The following is a 17,182-nucleotide window of genomic DNA, read 5'->3' on the forward strand; positions in this document are numbered from 1 at the left end:
TGTAAGATACTCTAAAGGAAAAAATAAAGAGTTGCATTTAAAGGTTAGAATCGATTACTTTATCAACAAAAGAAGGGAAGATATTGCTGATGAAGGCAGTTACAATCCCAAAACTATCGTATTTAGCAAATGTGTTTTTTCCACCAAAGAAAAATAGTAAGAAGAATTATAAGAAAGTGTTTTGTGTTCTTATAGGGTTCATAATGTGAAAAATTGGCAAGAAGGAAGGTAATGAAAATGGAGGGAAAAGAGGTTCCGAATATAGAAAGGAGTTGACTTTTAAGACACACAGCAACTGTTGTTAATATGACATTAAGTAAAATTGGGAAGATTAGGATATGATCAGATATCTGCTAGGAACAGAATTCAAAAAGCAAAAAGAGCCCAATTAAATAAGGAAACTGAGTGCCATCTGCAGGGCAAGTGGCAGGAGGACTTTGGGCACGACATGAAAATACATAGAGGGGCGGGTAAAATATTAGGGGACCATTTTGGAGAGGAGAAGGAGGAAGAAGAGACTGAAGGAGATGGAAAGAAAGTTATACAAGCTCACAAGTCTCTGGAGGACTAGGAGACTAACATATGAGGGCAAAATTTCTAATTAAGTCAATAATTTTGCCCAGGCTCTTTTTTCTGGCAACAGTTTTTTTACGGACAAAATATATTCTAAGGAAAATCGAAAGACAATGTTTTTATTTTTTTGGGAGGTCTACAGATGAGAAGGTCGCAAGACAGAAAGTAAAGAAACAAAAAAGGAAAGGGGGAGAAAGGTTTTCTGGACTTAAGGATCTTGTTAAGATTGAAATACAGGCCGTTACATATCCTTGTTACAGAGCGGGAAAAGGGAGGGCAGCGGATTTAGCCAGGTACATGATGGTGGTCATCTAAGAAGGTTTGGGCTTTATAAAACCCAGAACAAGAAACCATATGAGTTTAGATTACCCAAACTATACAGGAGGTTGATGGACTGTATCAAAAGATTGTGGGCTTCAGCAGGATGAAAAGGACTTGTGGAGGAGGTGGAAAGGAATTAGTGGAAAAGTAAGGAAAGTGAGAAGCCAGTAAACATTACTGGGAAATCTAGAGAGGAATCTAAACTGATATGGGAAAGATTTGGGGGAAAGTTTCCAAATAATCAAGTAGCAGATATAGCCTGGCTGGCCGCCCATGAAGCACTAGAAACCAACCTGGCTTTAAGTAAAAGAAAGAATTTACAAGGGCCTAAATGTCCCAGGGACGGATGTAAAAGAAAAAAAAATAAGTCAGTATGGACATGTAATGGGACTGCCCCACAGTGGCAAGGATATGGAAGGAAGTAAGGCAGAGACACATAGTAGACATCAAGCTGGATAGAGACTTGGTGGTGTTTGGGAGGTCAGGAAAAGAGAGGTGGGAAGAAAGATTGGGACCGAATAAACGTGATAAAAGAAGTATTGTGGAAGGCAAGGTGTGCATACACAAATAAACAGAAAGTTTTTCCCAACAGAAAATAATTGAATGATCAGAGAAAACCTCTCGTTTTATGAGAAAAAACATCTCAACTTTGGAAGCCCTCTTTTCTAAACGACAGCCCTATGTTTTTTATTTTTTTCTCTCCTTCCCCTGTCTGTCTTCATTTTTTTTTTTTTTTTTGCCATTCTTTTAAATTTGAATGTACGTTGTCCTTCATGCTGATCCCCTTCTGTCGGCTCTCTCGCTCTCGCCACCCATTTAAGACCCCACTGTTCCCGTTCCTCCTCATGGATGGATGGATGGATAGAAAGACAGATAGATCTCGTCCAGCTCTTCAGACGGGAGCCTGCAACTTTACAAAGGGGGCATCGTCCAGAAAGGACCAGCAGCCTCGTGTCCTTTCCAACCTGCAATCCCACAGTGGCATCAAAGGGAGGGCAAGCACCGGCTCAAGTCTCGAACGTGTACCCAGGGCTGCCCCAGATCACTGGCTGCCAAAAGCCCAGCTTCTGATACGGGTGGAAGGAGGAAAAGAAAAGACGAGGCGATGAGGGCGACTCCTGCTGGCAGAAAGGCAAAAGTCTACGGCACCCGGTATTCCCAGGCGGTCACCCATCCAAGTACTAACCGAGCCCGACTCTGCTTAGCTTCCGAGATCGGACGAGATCGGGCGTGTTCAGAGTGGTATGGCCGTAAACGAGGGCTGCTCGTTTTCTCTCCCAAATAGGCAACTGTGGAAGCCCTTTTTTCTAAACGACAGCCCTATGTTTTTTTTTTTTTTTTTTTCTCCTTCCCCTGTCTGTCTTCATTTTTTTTTTTTTTTTAATTGCCATTCTTTTGAAATTTTGTTATGTCTTTTGAATTAGAATGTGCGTTGTCCTTCATACTGATCCCTTCTGTCGGCTCTCTCGCTCTCGCCACCCATTTAAGACTCCCCTGTTACCCGTTCCACCTCATGGATGGATGGATTGATGGATGGATGGATGGATGGATAGATAGACAGAGAGATCTCGTCCAGCTCATCAGACGGGAGCCTGCAACTTTACAAAGGGGCATCTTCCAGAAAGAACCAGCAACCTCGTATCCTTGCTAACGTGCAATCCCACAGTGGCATCAAAGGGAGGGCAAGCACGGCTCAAGTCTCGAACGTGTACCCAGCGCTGCCCCAGATCACTCGGCGGCCTCGGCGCAGGTCTTCCCGAGGTGCTCTGCTGCCGTGTCGAGCGCCCACGCCGAGGGCTTCTTCCTCTCGGTTCTCCGGAGCGCAGGGTCGCCTTCCTCTTCGCAGCTTTGCCTCCTGCCTCCTGTCCGCCGCCTGCCGCCTGTCTTTGCTGTTGGGCGTGTTCTCATTCAGCATCCTGCCAGTCCTACCCTCCTGTTTCTCTTCCAGCCAATAAGCTCCAGCGATGGGTGGCTGGTTTGCATAAGAGCGAGGTGCACCTTGGGGTTGCTAGTGAAACCTGTCTAATCAAGGTGGTGAGGTCGGTGCAACCCAACATCCGGTCACGGTGCACACGGGCGCCTGGGCAGCAGCAGCTCCAGCATGCGCGCTCCGAGGCCAAAGAAGCCCGAAGGATCCCGAAGAAGCCCGAAGGAGGCCGAAGGACCGAGGACTGTGCTGGGGAAAACCTCCGCCGCCGAGCTGATGAAGCCGAGGAAGTGGGAGGATGAGCGCCGGCTGTACAACTCATACTTACCTGGCAGGGGAGATACCATGATCACTAAGGTGGTTCTCCCAGGGCGAGGCTCATCCATTGCACTCGGGTGTGTGACCCTCGATTTCCCCAAATGCGGGAAACTCGACTGCATAATTTGTGGTAGTGGGGACTGCGTTCGCTCTCCCCTGATAGTCCTGGTTCAAAACAGACTGAAAACATGCGTTTCAACTTATGGAAGTGGTGCTTGGGCGATTGTGAAGCAGGAGCCTGTGAGACAACGGCTCTGGGAGCTTTAAGCAATAAATAAAGAAGTTCCAAAAATCAATCAATCAATCTGTCTGTCTGTCCATTTATTTATTTATTTTAAGGACCCCTTCAATAGAAAAATTATAATAAAAATAATATTAATTTAAATTAACTAATCAATGTATGTATTTATCTTAAGGACCCCCCCACACACATAATAAAATAATAATATAAATAATCATTCATTATTTTTAGTGCCTCTTTACTGATTTTAAGCCGCTTTCCTTGCTGCCAAGAGCCCAGCTTCTGACACAGGTGGAAGGAGGAAAAGAAAAAGACGAGGTGAAGGGCGACTCCTGCTGGCAGAAAGGCAAAAGCTTACAGCACTCGGTATTCCCAGTAAACGAGGGCTGCCTTTTCTCTCCCCAAATATGCAACTTTGGAAGCCCTCTTTTCTGAACGACAGCCGTATGTTTTTTTTTTTTTTTTTTTCACTCCTTCCCCTGTCTGTCTTCATTTTTTTTTTTTTTGCCATTCTTTTGAAATTTTTCGGAATGTCTTTTGAATTAGAATGTACGTTGTCCTTCATGCTGATCCCTTCTGTCGGCTCTTCGCCTCGCCACCCATTTAAGACCCCCCTGTTACCCGTTCCACCTCATGGACGGATGGATGGATGGATGGATGGATACATAGATAGACAGATAGATCTCGTCCAGCTCTTCAGACGGGGAGCCTGCAACTTTACAAAGGGGGGCATCGTCCAGAAAGGACCAGCAACCTCGTGTCCTTGCTAACGTGCAATCCCACAGTGGCATGGAGCGCAAACGTGAATATCGGCAAAGTTTCTTAGCAGCCTTTGTCGATTTTCACAAAGCATTCGACTCAGTTGTTCGAGCTTCCCTGTGGGAGTTCCTGAGACTTAGTGGATTCCCCGAAGTTGCTGGATATCATGGCCAGCCCGTACACTGGTACTGTGAGTGGTGTGAGACAGAACCTCTGTGTTTTTCCCAGTTGATTCTGTGGTTCGTCAGGGGTGTGTTCTTGCTCCTACTTTGTTCAGTGCTTGTATGGACTGGGTGTTGTGCAGGGTCATGGGGTTCAGCGGCTGTGGGGCATCTGTTGGAGAAGAAAGATTCATGAATATTGACTTTGCTGATGATGCTGTGATTGTCGTGGAGTCAATGGAGGCTCTGATCAGGCTGCTCAAGAGACTGAGTGAGGAGTCTGAGTGTCTGGGCTTGTGAGTGTCCTGGATGAAAACCAACAGCCAGGCCTTTAATGACCTCTTGGGCACAGATATCAGCAGTGTGTCTGTTTGCGGAGAGTGTGTTGACCTTGTTGAGTGGTTTACTTACCTTGGCAGTGACATTCATGTCCCTGGTGACTCTTCCTATGAAGTCAGTAGACAGATGGGGAGAGCTTGGTGGTTCATGAGGTCACTGGAAAGGGTGTGTGCGCTCCCAATATCTCTGCAAAGAACGAAGGGCCAAGTCTTTAGAGTCCTGGTGCTTCCTTTCTTGCTATATGTTTGTGAGACATGGATGCTCCCAGTGACCTGAGATGAAGACTGGACTCCTTTGGTACTGTGCCCCTTCGAGAATCCTGGTACCGCTGGTTTTACTTTGTGTTCCTCATGGAATCCGTTGGGGAAATGGAAGGAAAACCACTAGGAAGAATAAGGTTGTCAAATGTTGTGAAAGTATTGGGGTTAAGAATACAGAGAGGATGGAGTGGAAAGAAATGGGGAAAAAGATAACCAAAAAAAACAGGATTTTGGAGGTTAACGAACTTATCAATAGAAGGGAAGATATTGCTGATGAAGGCAGTTACAATCCCAAAACTATAGTATTTAGCAAATGTGTTTTTTCCACCAAAGAAAATAGTAAGAAGAATTATAAGAAAGTGTTTTGTGTTCTTATAGGGTTCATAATGTGAAAAATTGGCAAGAAGGAAGGTAATGAAAATGGAGGGAAAGAGGTTCGAATATAGAAAGGGAGTTGACTTTAAGACACACAGCAACTGTTGTTAATATGACATTAAGTAAAATTGGGAAGTTAGCGGATATGATCAGATATCTGCTAGGAACAGAATTCAAAAAAGCAAAAGAGCCCAATTAAATAAGGAAATCCGAGTGCCATCTGCAGGGCAAGTGGCAGGAGGACTTTACGACATGAAAATACATAGAGGCGGTTAAAATATTAGGGATCCATTTTGGAGAGGAGAAGGAGGGAAGAAGAGACTGGAAGGAGATGGAAAGAAAGTTATACAAGCTCACAAGTCTCTGGAGGACTAGGAGACTAACATATGAGGGCAAAATTTTGCTAATTAAGTCAATAATTTTGCCCAGGCTCTTTTCTGGCAACAGTTTTTTTCGGACAAAATATATTCTAAGGAAAATCGAAAGACAATGTTTTTATTTTTTGGGAGGTCTACAGATGAGAAGGTCGCAAGACAGAAAGTAAAGAAACAAAAAAGGAAAGGGGGAGAAAGGTTTTCTGGACTTAAGGATCTTGTTAAGATTGAAATACACGGCCGTTTACATATCCTTGTTACAGAGCGGGAAAGGGAGGGCAGCGGATTTAGCCAGGTACATGATGGGTGGTCATCTAAGAAGGTTTGGGCTTTATAAAACCCAGAACAAGAAACCATATGAGTTTAGATTACCCAAACTATACAGGAGGTTGATGGACTGTATCAAAGATTGTGGGCTTCAGCAGGATGAAAAGGACTTGTGGAGGAGGTGGAAAGAATTAGTGAAAAAGTAAAGGGAAAGTGAGAAGCCAGTAAACATTACTGGGAAATCTAGAGAGGAATCTAAACTGATATGGGAAAGATTTGGGGGAAAGTTTCCAAATAATCAAGTAGCAGATATAGCCTGGCTGGCCGCCCATGAAGCACTAGAAACCAACCTGGCTTTAAGTAAAAGAAAGAATTTACAAGGGCCTAAATGTCCCAGGGACGGATGTAAAAGAAAAAAAATAAGTCAGTATGGACATGCAATGTGGGACTGCCCCACAGTGGCAAGGATATGGAAGGAAGTAAGGCAGAGACACATAGTAGACATCAAGCTGGATAGAGACTTGGTGGTGTTTGGGAGGTCAGGGAAAAGAGAGGTCGGGAAGAAAGATTGGGACCGAATAAGCGTGATAAAAGAAGTATTGTGGAAGGCAAGGTGTGCATACACAAATAAACAGAAAGTTTTTTCCCAACAGAAAATAATTGGAATGATCAGAGAAAACCTCTCGTTTTATGAGAAAAAACATCTCAACTTTGGAAGCCCTCTTTTCTAAACGACAGCCCTATGTTTTTTATTTTTTTCTCTCCTTCCCCTGTCTGTCTTCATTTTTTTTTTTTTGCCATTCTTTTAAATTTGAATGTACGTTGTCCTTCATGCTGATCCCCTTCTGTCGGCTCTCTCGCTCTCGCCACCCATTTAAGACCCCCCTGTTCCCCGTTCCTCCTCATGGATGGATGGATGGATAGAAAGACAGATAGATCTCGTCCAGCTCTTCAGACGGGAGCCTGCAACTTTACAAGGGGGGCATCGTCCAGAAAGGACCAGCAGCCTCGTGTCCTTTCCAACCTGCAATCCCACAGTGGCATCAAAGGGAGGGCAAGCACCGGCTCAAGTCTCGAACGTGTACCCAGGGCTGCCCCAGATCACTCGGCTGCCAAAAGCCCAGCTTCTGATACGGGTGGAAGGAGGAAAAGAAAAGACGAGGCGAAGGGCGACTCCTGCTGGCAGAAAGGCAAAAGCTTACGGCACTCGGTATTCCCAGGCGGTCTCCCATCCAAGTACTAACCGAGCCCGACTCTGCTTAGCTTCCGAGATCGGACGAGATCGGGCGTGTTCAGAGTGGTATGGCCGTAAACGAGGGCTGCTCGTTTTTCTCTCCCCAAATAGGCAACTGTGGAAGCCCTCTTTTCTAAACGACAGCCCTATGTTTTTTTTTTTTTCTCCTTCCCCTGTCTGTCTTCATTTTTTTTTTTTTTAATTGCCATTCTTTTGAAATTTTAAGTTATGTCTTTTGAATTAGAATGTGCGTTGTCCTTCATACTGATCCCCTTCTGTCGGCTCTCTGCTCTCGCCACCCATTTAAGACTCCCCTGTTACCCGTTCCACCTCATGGATGGATGGATTGATGGATGGATGGATGGATGGATAGATAGACAGAGAGATCTCGTCCAGCTCATCAGACGGGGAGCCTGCAACTTTACAAAGGGGGGCATCTTCCAGAAAGAACCAGCAACCTCGTATCCTTGCTAACGTGCAATCCCACAGTGGCATCAAAGGGAGGGCAAGCACCGGCTCAAGTCTCGAACGTGTACCCAGCGCTGCCCCAGATCACTCGGCGGCCTCGGCGCAGGTCTTCCCGAGGGTGCTCTGCTGCCGTGTGCGAGCGCCCACGCCGAGGGCTTCTTCCTCTCGGTCTCCGGAGCGCAGGGTCGCCTTCCTCTTTCGCAGCTTTGCCTCCTGCCTCCTGTCTGCCGCCTGCCGCCTGCCGCCTGTCTTTGCTGTTGGGCGGCTGTTTCTCATTCAGCATCCCGCCCAGTCCTACCCCTCCTGTTTCTCTTCCAGCCAATAAGCTCCAGCGATGGGTGGCTGGTTTGCATAAGAGCGAGGTGCACCTTGGGGTTGCTAGTGAAACCTGTCTAATCAAGGTGGTGAGGTCGGTGCAACCCCAACATCCGGGTCACGGTGCACACGGGCGTCTGGGCAGCAGCTAGCTCCCGCGCATGCGCGCTCCCGAGGCCAAAGAAGCCCGAAGGATCCCGAAGAAGCCCGAAGGAGGCCGAAGGACCGAGGACTGTGCTGGGGAAAACCTCCCGCCGCCGGCGATGAAGCCGAGGAAGTGGGAGGATGAGCGCCGGGCTGTACAACTCATACTTACCTGGCAGGGGAGATACCATGATCACTAAGGTGGTTCTCCCAGGGCGAGGCTCATCCATTGCACTCCGGGTGTGCTGACCCCTGCGATTTCCCCAAATGCGGGAAACTCGACTGCATAATTTGTGGTAGTGGGGGACTGCGTTCGCGCTCTCCCTGATAGTCCTGGTTCAAAAAACAGACTGAAAACATGCGTTTCAACTTATGGAAGTGGTGCTTGGGCGATTGTGAAGCAGGAGCCTGTGAGACAACGGCTCTGGGAGCTTTAAGCAATAAATAAAGAAGTTCCAAAAATCAATCAATCAATCTGTCTGTCTGTCCATTTATTTATTTATTTTAAGGACCCCCGCCCCCTAGAAAAATGATAATAAAAATAATATTAATTTAAATTAACTAATCAATGTATTTATTTATCTTAAGGACCCCCACATAATAAAATAATAATATAAATAATCATTCATTATTTTTAGTGCCTCTTTACTGATTTTAAGCCGCTTTCCTTGCTGCCAAGAGCCCAGCTTCTGACACGGGTGGAAGGAGGAAAAGAAAAGACGAGGTGAAGGGCGACTCCTGCTGGCAGAAAGGCAAAAGCTTACAGCACTCGGTATTCCCAGTAAACGAGGGCTGCTCCTTCTCTCTCCCAAATATGCAACTTTGGAAGCCCTCTTTTCTGAACGACAGCCGTATGTTTTTTTTTTTTCTCCTTCCCTGTCTGTCTTCATTTTTTTTTGCCATTCTTTTGAAATTTTTCGAATGTCTTTTGAATTAGAATGTACGTTGTCCTTCATGCTGATCCCCTTCTGTCGGCTCTCTCGCTCTCGCCACCCATTTAAGACCCCCCTGTTACCCGTTCCACCTCATGGATGGACGGATGGATGGATGGATACATAGATAGACAGATAGATCTCGTCCAGCTCTTCAGGCGGGAGCCTGCAACTTTACAAAGGGGGGCATCGTCCAGAAAGGACCAGCAACCTCGTGTCCTTGCTAACGTGCAATCCCACAGTGGCATGGAGCGCAAGCGTGAATATCGGCAAAGTTTCTTAGCAGCCTTTGTCGATTTTCACAAAGCATTCGACTCAGTTGTTCGAGCTTCCCTGTGGGAGTTCCTGAGACTTAGTGGGATTCCCCCTGAAGTTGCTGGATATCATGGCCAGCCCGTACACTGGTACTGTGAGTGGTGTGGAGACAGAACCTCTGTGTTTTTCCCAGTTGATTCTGTGGTTCGTCAGGGGTGTGTTCTTGCTCCTACTTTGTTCAGTGCTTGTATGGACTGGGTGTTGTGCAGGGTCATGGGGTTCAGCGGCTGTGGGGCATCTGTTGGAGAAGAAAGATTCATGAATATTGACTTTGCTGATGATGCTGTGATTGTCGTGGAGTCAATGGAGGCTCTGATCAGGGTGCTCAAGAGACTGAGTGAGGAGTCTGAGTGTCTGGGCTTGTGAGTGTCCTGGATGAAAACCAACAGCCAGGCCTTTAATGACCTCTTGGGCACAGATATCAGCAGTGTGTCTGTTTGCGGAGAGTGTGTTGACCTTGTTGAGTGGTTTACTTACCTTGGCAGTGACATTCATGTCCCTGGTGACTCTTCCTATGAAGTCAGTAGACAGATGGGGAGAGCTTGGTGGTTCATGAGGTCACTGGAAAGGGGTGTGTGGCGCTCCCAATATCTCTGCAAAGAACGAAGGGCCAAGTCTTTAGAGTCCTGGTGCTTCCTTTCTTGCTATATGTTTGTGAGACATGGATGCTCCCCAGTGACCTGAGATGAAGACTGGACTCCTTTGGTACTGTGCCCCTTCGAGAATCCTTGGGTACCGCTGGTTTTACTTTGTGTTCCTCATGGAATCCGTTGGGGAAATGGAAGGAAAACCACTAGGAAGAATAAGGTTGTCAAATGTTGTGAAAGTATTGGGGTTAAGAATACAGAGAGGATGGAGTGGAAAGAAATGGGGAAAAAGATAACCAAAAAAAAAAAGCAGGATTTTGGAGGTTAACGAACTTATCAATAGAAGGGAAGATATTGCTGATGAAGGCAGTTACAATCCCAAAACTATCGTATTTAGCAAATGTGTTTTTTCCACCAAAGAAAATAGTAAGAAGAATTATAAGAAAGTGTTTTGTGTTCTTATAGGGTTCATAATGTGAAAAATTGGCAAGAAGGAAGGTAATGAAAATGGAGGGAAAGAGGTTCAATATAGAAAGGGAGTTGACTTTAAGACACACAGCAACTGTTGTTAATATGACATTAAGTAAAATTGGGAAGTTAGCGGATATGATCAGATATCTGCTAGGAACAGAATTCAAAAAGCAAAAGAGCCCAATTAAATAAGGAAATCCGAGTGCCATCTGCAGGGCAAGTGGCAGGAGGACTTTGGGCACACATGAAAATACATAGAGGCGGTTAAAATATTAGGGATCCATTTTGGAGAGGAGAAGGAGGGAAGAAGAGACTGGAAGGAGATGGAAAGAAAGTTATACAAGCTCACAAGTCTCTGGAGGACTAGGAGACTAACATATGAGGGCAAAATTTTGCTAATTAAGTCAATAATTTTGCCCAGGCTCTTTTTTCTGGCAACAGTTTTTTTACGGACAAAATATATTCTAAGGAAAATCGAAAGACAATGTTTTTATTTTTTTGGGAGGTCTACAGATGAGAAGGTCGCAAGACAGAAAGTAAAGAAACAAAAAAGGAAAGGGGGAGAAAGGTTTTCTGGACTTAAGGATCTTGTTAAGATTGAAATACACGGCCGTTTACATATCCTTGTTACAGAGCGGAAAGGGAGGGCAGCGGATTTAGCCAGGTACATGATGGGTGGTCATCTAAGAAGGTTTGGGCTTTATAAAACCCAGAACAAGAAACCATATGAGTTTAGATTACCCAAACTATACAGGAGGTTGATGGACTGTATCAAAGATTGTGGGCTTCAGCAGGATGAAAAGGACTTGTGGAGGAGGTGGAAAGAATTAGTGGAAAAAGTAAGGAAAGTGAGAAGCCAGTAAACATTACTGGGAAATCTAGAGAGGAATCTAAACTGATATGGGAAAGATTTGGGGGAAAGTTTCCAAATAATCAAGTAGCAGATATAGCCTGGCTGGCCGCCCATGAAGCACTAGAAACCAACCTGGCTTTAAGTAAAAGAAAGAATTTACAAGGGCCTAAATGTCCCAGGGACGGATGTAAAAGAAAAAAAATAAGTCAGTATGGACATGCAATGTGGGACTGCCCCACAGTGGCAAGGATATGGAAGGAAGTAAGGCAGAGACACATAGTAGACATCAAGCTGGATAGAGACTTGGTGGTGTTTGGGAGGTCAGGGAAAAGAGAGGTCGGGAAGAAAGATTGGGACCGAATAAACGTGATAAAAGAAGTATTGTGGAAGGCAAGGTGTGCATACACAAATAAACAGAAAGTTTTTTCCCAACAGAAAATAATTGGAATGATCAGAGAAAACCTCTCGTTTTATGAGAAAAACATCTCAACTTTGGAAGCCCTCTTTTCTAAACGACAGCCCTATGTTTTTATTTTTTCTCTCCTTCCCTGTCTGTCTTCATTTTTTTTTTTTGCCATTCTTTTAAATTTGAATGTACGTTGTCCTTCATGCTGATCCCCTTCTGTCGGCTCTCTCGCTCGCCACCCATTTAAGACCCCCCTGTTCCCCGTTCCTCCTCATGGATGGATGGATGGATAGAAAGACAGATAGATCTCGTCCAGCTCTTCAGACGGGGAGCCTGCAACTTTACAAAGGGGGGCATCGTCCAGAAAGGACCAGCAGCCTCGTGTCCTTTCCAACCTGCAATCCCACAGTGGCATCAAAGGGAGGGCAAGCACCGGCTCAAGTCTCGAACGTGTACCCAGGGCTGCCCCAGATCACTCGGCTGCCAAAAGCCCAGCTTCTGATACGGGTGGAAGGAGGAAAAGAAAAAGACGAGGCGAAGGGCGACTCCTGCTGGCAGAAAGGCAAAAGCTTACGGCACTCGGTATTCCCAGGCGGTCTCCCATCCAAGTACTAACCGAGCCCGACTCTGCTTAGCTTCCGAGATCTTTTGAATTAGAATGTGCGTTGTCCTTCATACTGATCCCCTTCTGTCGGCTCTCTCGCTCTCGCCACCCATTTAAGACTCCCCTGGCGTGTTCAGAGTGGTATGGCCGTACAAAATCTTCCAGAAAGAGGGCTGCTCGTTTTCTCTGCCCCCAAATAGGCAACTGTGGAAGCCCTCTTTTCTAAACGACAGCCCTATGTTTTTTTTTTTTTCTCCTTCCCTGTCTGTCTTCATGAGCCGGGCTTTTTTTTTTTAATTGCCATTCTTTTGAAATTTTAAGTTATGTCTTTTGAATTAGAATGTGCGTTGTCCTTCATACTGATCCCCTTCTGTCGGCTCTCTCGCTCTACGCCACCCATTTAAGACTCCCCTGTTACCCGTTCCACCTCATGGATGGATGGATTGATGGATGGATGGATGGATGGATAGATAGACATAGACAGACAGAGATCTCGTCCAGCTCATCAGACGGGAGCCTGCAACTTTACAAAGGGGGGCATCTTCCAGAAAGAACCAGCAACCTCGTATCCTTGCTAACGTGCAATCCCACAGTGGCATCAAAGGGAGGGCAAGCACCGGCTCAAGTCTCGAACGTGTACCCAGCGCTGCCCCAGATCACTCGGCGGCCTCGGCGCAGGTCTTCCCGAGGGTGCTCTGCTGCCGTGTCGAGCGCCCACGCCGAGGGCTTCTTCCTCTCGGTCTCCGGAGCGCAGGGTCGCCTTCCTCTTTCGCAGCTTTGCCTCCTGTCTGCCTGTGCTGCCGCCTGCCGCCTGTCTTTGCTGTTGGGCGGCTGTTTCTCATTCAGCATCCCGCCCAGTCCTACCCCTCCTGTTTCTCTTCCAGCCAATAAGCTCCAGCGATGGGTGGCTGGTTGACATAAGAGCGAGGTGCACCTTGGGGTTGCTAGTGAAACCTGTCTAATCAAGGTGGTGAGGTCGGTGCAACCCCAACATCCGGCCACGGTGCACACGGGCGTCTGGGCAGCAGCTAGCTCCCGCGCATGCGCGCTCCCGAGGCCAAAGAAGCCCGAAGGATCCCGAAGAAGCCCGAAGGAGGCCGAAGGACCGAGGACTGTGCTGGGGAAAACCTCCCGCCGCCGAGCGATGAAGCCGAGGAAGTGGGAGGATGAGCGCCGGGCTGTACAACTCATACTTACCTGGCAGGGGAGATACCATGATCACTAAGGTGGTTCTCCCAGGGCGAGGCTCATCCATTGCACTCCGGGTGTGCTGACCCCTGCGATTTCCCCAAATGCGGGAAACTCGACTGCATAATTTGTGGTAGTGGGGGACTGCGTTCGCGCTCTCCCCTGATAGTCCTGGTTCAAAAAACAGACTGAAAACATGCGTTTCAACTTATGGAAGTGGTGCTTGGGCGATTGTGAAGCAGGAGCCTGTGAGACAACGGCTCTGGGAGCTTTAAGCAATAAATAAAGAAGTTCCAAAATCAATCAATCAATCTGTCTGTCTGTCCATTTATTTATTTATTTTAAGGACCCCCCAATAGAAAAATTATAATAAAAATAATATTAATTTAAATTAACTAATCAATGTATGTATTTATCTTAAGGACCCCCCCACACACATAATAAAATAATAATATAAATAATCATTCATTATTTTTAGTGCCTCTTTACTGATTTTAAGCCGCTTTCCTTGCTGCCAAGAGCCCAGCTTCTGACACGGGTGGAAGGAGGAAAAGAAAAGACGAGGTGAAGGGCGACTCCTGCTGGCAGAAAGGCAAAAGCTTACAGCACTCGGTATTCCCAGTAAACGAGGGCTGCTCCTTTTTCTCTCCCCAAATATGCAACTTTGGAAGCCCTCTTTTCTGAACGACAGCCGTATGTTTTTTTTTTTCACTCCTTCCCCTGTCTGTCTTCATTTTTTTTTTTCCATTCTTTTGAAATTTTTCGAATGTCTTTTGAATTAGAATGTACGTTGTCCTTCATGCTGATCCCCTTCTGTCGGCTCTCTGCTCGCCACCCATTTAAGACCCCCTGTTACCCGTTCCACCTCATGGGCGGATGGATGGATGGATGGATGGATACATAGATAGACAGATAGATCTCGTCCAGCTCTTCAGACGGGAGCCTGCAACTTTACAAAGGGGGCATCGTCCAGAAAGGACCAGCAACCTCGTGTCCTTGCTAGCGTGCAATCCCACAGTGGCATGGGAGCAAACGTGAATATCGGCAAAGTTTCTTAGCAGCCTTTGTCGATTTTCACAAAGCATTCGACTCAGTTGTTCGAGCTTCCCTGTGGGAGTTCCTGAGACTTAGTGGGATTCCCCCTGAAGTTGCTGGATATCATGGCCAGCCCGTACACTGGTACTGTGAGTGGTGTGGAGACAGAACCTCTGTGTTTTTCCCAGTTGATTCTGTGGTTCGTCAGGGGTGTGTTCTTGCTCCTACTTTGTTCAGTGCTTGTATGGACTGGGTGTTGTGCAGGGTCATGGGGTTCAGCGGCTGTGGGGCATCTGTTGGAGAAGAAAGATTCATGAATATTGACTTTGCTGATGATGCTGTGATTGTCGTGGAGTCAATGGAGGCTCTGATCAGGGTGCTCAAGAGACTGAGTGAGGAGTCTGAGTGTCTGGGCTTGTGAGTGTCCTGGATGAAAACCAACAGCCAGGCCTTTAATGACCTCTTGGGCACAGATATCAGCAGTGTGTCTGTTTGCGGAGAGTGTGTTGACCTTGTTGAGTGGTTTACTTACCTTGGCAGTGACATTCATGTCCCTGGTGACTCTTCCTATGAAGTCAGTAGACAGATGGGGAGAGCTTGGTGGTTCATGAGGTCACTGGAAAGGGGTGTGAGGCTCCCAATATCTCTGCAAAAGAACGAAGGGCCAAGTCTTTAGAGTCCTGGTGCTTCCTTTCTTGCTATATGTTTGTGAGACATGGATGCTCCCCAGTGACCTGAGATGAAGACTGGACTCCTTTGGTACTGTGCCCCTTCGGAGAATCCTTGGGTACCGCTGGTTTTACTTTTGTGTTCCTCATGGAATCCGTTGGGGGAAATGGAAGGAAAAACCACTAGGAAGAATAAGGTTGTCAAATGTTGTGAAAGTATTGGGGTTAAGAATACAGAGAGGATGGAGTGGAAAGAAATGGGGAAAAAGATAACCAAAAAAAAAGCAGGATTTTGGAGGTTAACGAACTTATCAATAGAAGGGAAGATATTGCTGATGAAGGCAGTTACAATCCCAAAACTATACTATTTAGCAAATGTGTTTTTTCCACCAAAGAAAATAGTAAGAAGAATTATAAGAAAGTGTTTTGTGTTCTTATAGGGTTCATAATGTGAAAAATTGGCAAGAAGGAAGGTAATGAAAATGGAGGGAAAGAGGTTCGAATATAGAAAGGGAGTTGACTTTAAGACACACAGCAACTGTTGTTAATATGACATTAAGTAAAATTGGGAAGTTAGCGGATATGATCAGATATCTGCTAGGAACAGAATTCAAAAAAGCAAAAGAGCCCAATTAAATAAGGAAATCCGAGTGCCATCTGCAGGGCAAGTGGCAGGAGGACTTTGGGCACGACATGAAAATACATAGAGGGGCGGTTAAAATATTAGGGATCCATTTTGGAGAGGAGAAGGAGGGAAGAAGAGACTGGAAGGAGATGGAAAGAAAGTTATACAAGCTCACAAGTCTCTGGAGGACTAGGAGACTAACATATGAGGGCAAAATTTTGCTAATTAAGTCAATAATTTTGCCCAGGCTCTTTTCTGGCAACAGTTTTTTTACGGACAAAATATATTCTAAGGAAAATCGAAAGACAATGTTTTTATTTTTTTGGGAGGTCTACAGATGAGAAGGTCGCAAGACAGAAAGTAAAGAAACAAAAAGGAAAGGGGGAGAAAGGTTTTCTGGACTTAAGGATCTTGTTAAGATTGAAATACACGGCCGTTTACATATCCTTGTTACAGAGCGGAAAGGGAGGGCAGCGGATTTAGCCAGGTACATGATGGGTGGTCATCTAAGAAGGTTTGGGCTTTATAAAACCCAGAACAAGAAACCATATGAGTTTAGATTACCCAAACTATACAGGAGGTTGATGGACTGTATCAAAGATTGTGGGCTTCAGCAGGATGAAAAGGACTTGTGGAGGAGGTGGAAAGAATTAGTGGAAAAGTAAGGGAAAGTGAGAAGCCAGTAAACATTACTGGGAAATCTAGAGAGGAATCTAAACTGATATGGGAAAGATTTGGGGGAAAGTTTCCAAATAATCAAGTAGCAGATATAGCCTGGCTGGCAGCCCATGAAGCACTAGAAACCAACCTGGCTTTAAGTAAAAGAAAGAATTTACAAGGGCCTAAATGTCCCAGGGACGGATGTAAAAGAAAAAAATAAGTCAGTATGGACATGCAATGTGGGACTGCCCCACAGTGGCAAGGATATGGAAGGAAGTAAGGCAGAGACACATAGTAGACATCAAGCTGGATAGAGACTTGGTGGTGTTTGGGAGGTCAGGGAAAAGAGAGGTCGGGAAGAAAGATTGGGACCGAATAAACGTGATAAAAGAAGTATTGTGGAAGGCAAGGTGTGCATACACAAATAAACAGAAAGTTTTTTCCCAACAGAAAATAATTGGAATGATCAGAGAAAACCTCTCGTTTTATGAGAAAAACATCTCAACTTTGGAAGCCCTCTTTTCTAAACGACAGCCCTATGTTTTTATTTTTTCTCTCCTTCCCTGTCTGTCTTCATTTTTTTTTTTGCCATTCTTTTAAATTTGAATGTACGTTGTCCTTCATGCTGATCCCCTTCTGTCGGCTCTCTCGCTCGCCACCCATTTAAGACCCCCCTGTTCCCCGTTCCTCCTCATGGATGGATGGATGGATAGAAAGACAGATAGATCTCGTCCAGCTCTTCAGACGGGGAGCCTGCAACTT

General features: G+C 45.9%; 5 non-coding genes across 5 annotated transcripts; 3 read left to right on the plus strand and 2 right to left on the minus strand.

Moving 5' to 3' along the window:
- Nucleotides 1–2,031: 2,031 nt before the first annotated feature.
- On the minus strand, nucleotides 2,032–2,150 carry LOC120520965. The gene has a single exon (XR_005631934.1). It is a non-coding gene; the product is annotated as a 5S ribosomal RNA (ribosomal RNA).
- A 991-nt stretch (nucleotides 2,151–3,141) lies between these two features.
- Nucleotides 3,142–3,297, plus strand: LOC120520962. Its single transcript, XR_005631931.1, has one exon. It is a non-coding gene; the product is annotated as a U1 spliceosomal RNA (small nuclear RNA).
- A 3,813-nt stretch (nucleotides 3,298–7,110) lies between these two features.
- LOC120520948 lies at nucleotides 7,111–7,229 on the minus strand. The gene has a single exon (XR_005631919.1). It is a non-coding gene; the product is annotated as a 5S ribosomal RNA (ribosomal RNA).
- A 1,011-nt stretch (nucleotides 7,230–8,240) lies between these two features.
- LOC120520956 lies at nucleotides 8,241–8,404 on the plus strand. The gene has a single exon (XR_005631925.1). It is a non-coding gene; the product is annotated as a U1 spliceosomal RNA (small nuclear RNA).
- A 5,029-nt stretch (nucleotides 8,405–13,433) lies between these two features.
- On the plus strand, nucleotides 13,434–13,597 carry LOC120520952. The gene has a single exon (XR_005631922.1). It is a non-coding gene; the product is annotated as a U1 spliceosomal RNA (small nuclear RNA).
- The last annotated feature ends 3,585 nt before the right edge of the window (nucleotides 13,598–17,182 follow it).

Source organism: Polypterus senegalus, unplaced genomic scaffold (genome assembly GCF_016835505.1).
Source record: "Polypterus senegalus isolate Bchr_013 unplaced genomic scaffold, ASM1683550v1 scaffold_3277, whole genome shotgun sequence".
NCBI classification, from domain to species: Eukaryota; Metazoa; Chordata; class Cladistia; order Polypteriformes; family Polypteridae; genus Polypterus; species Polypterus senegalus.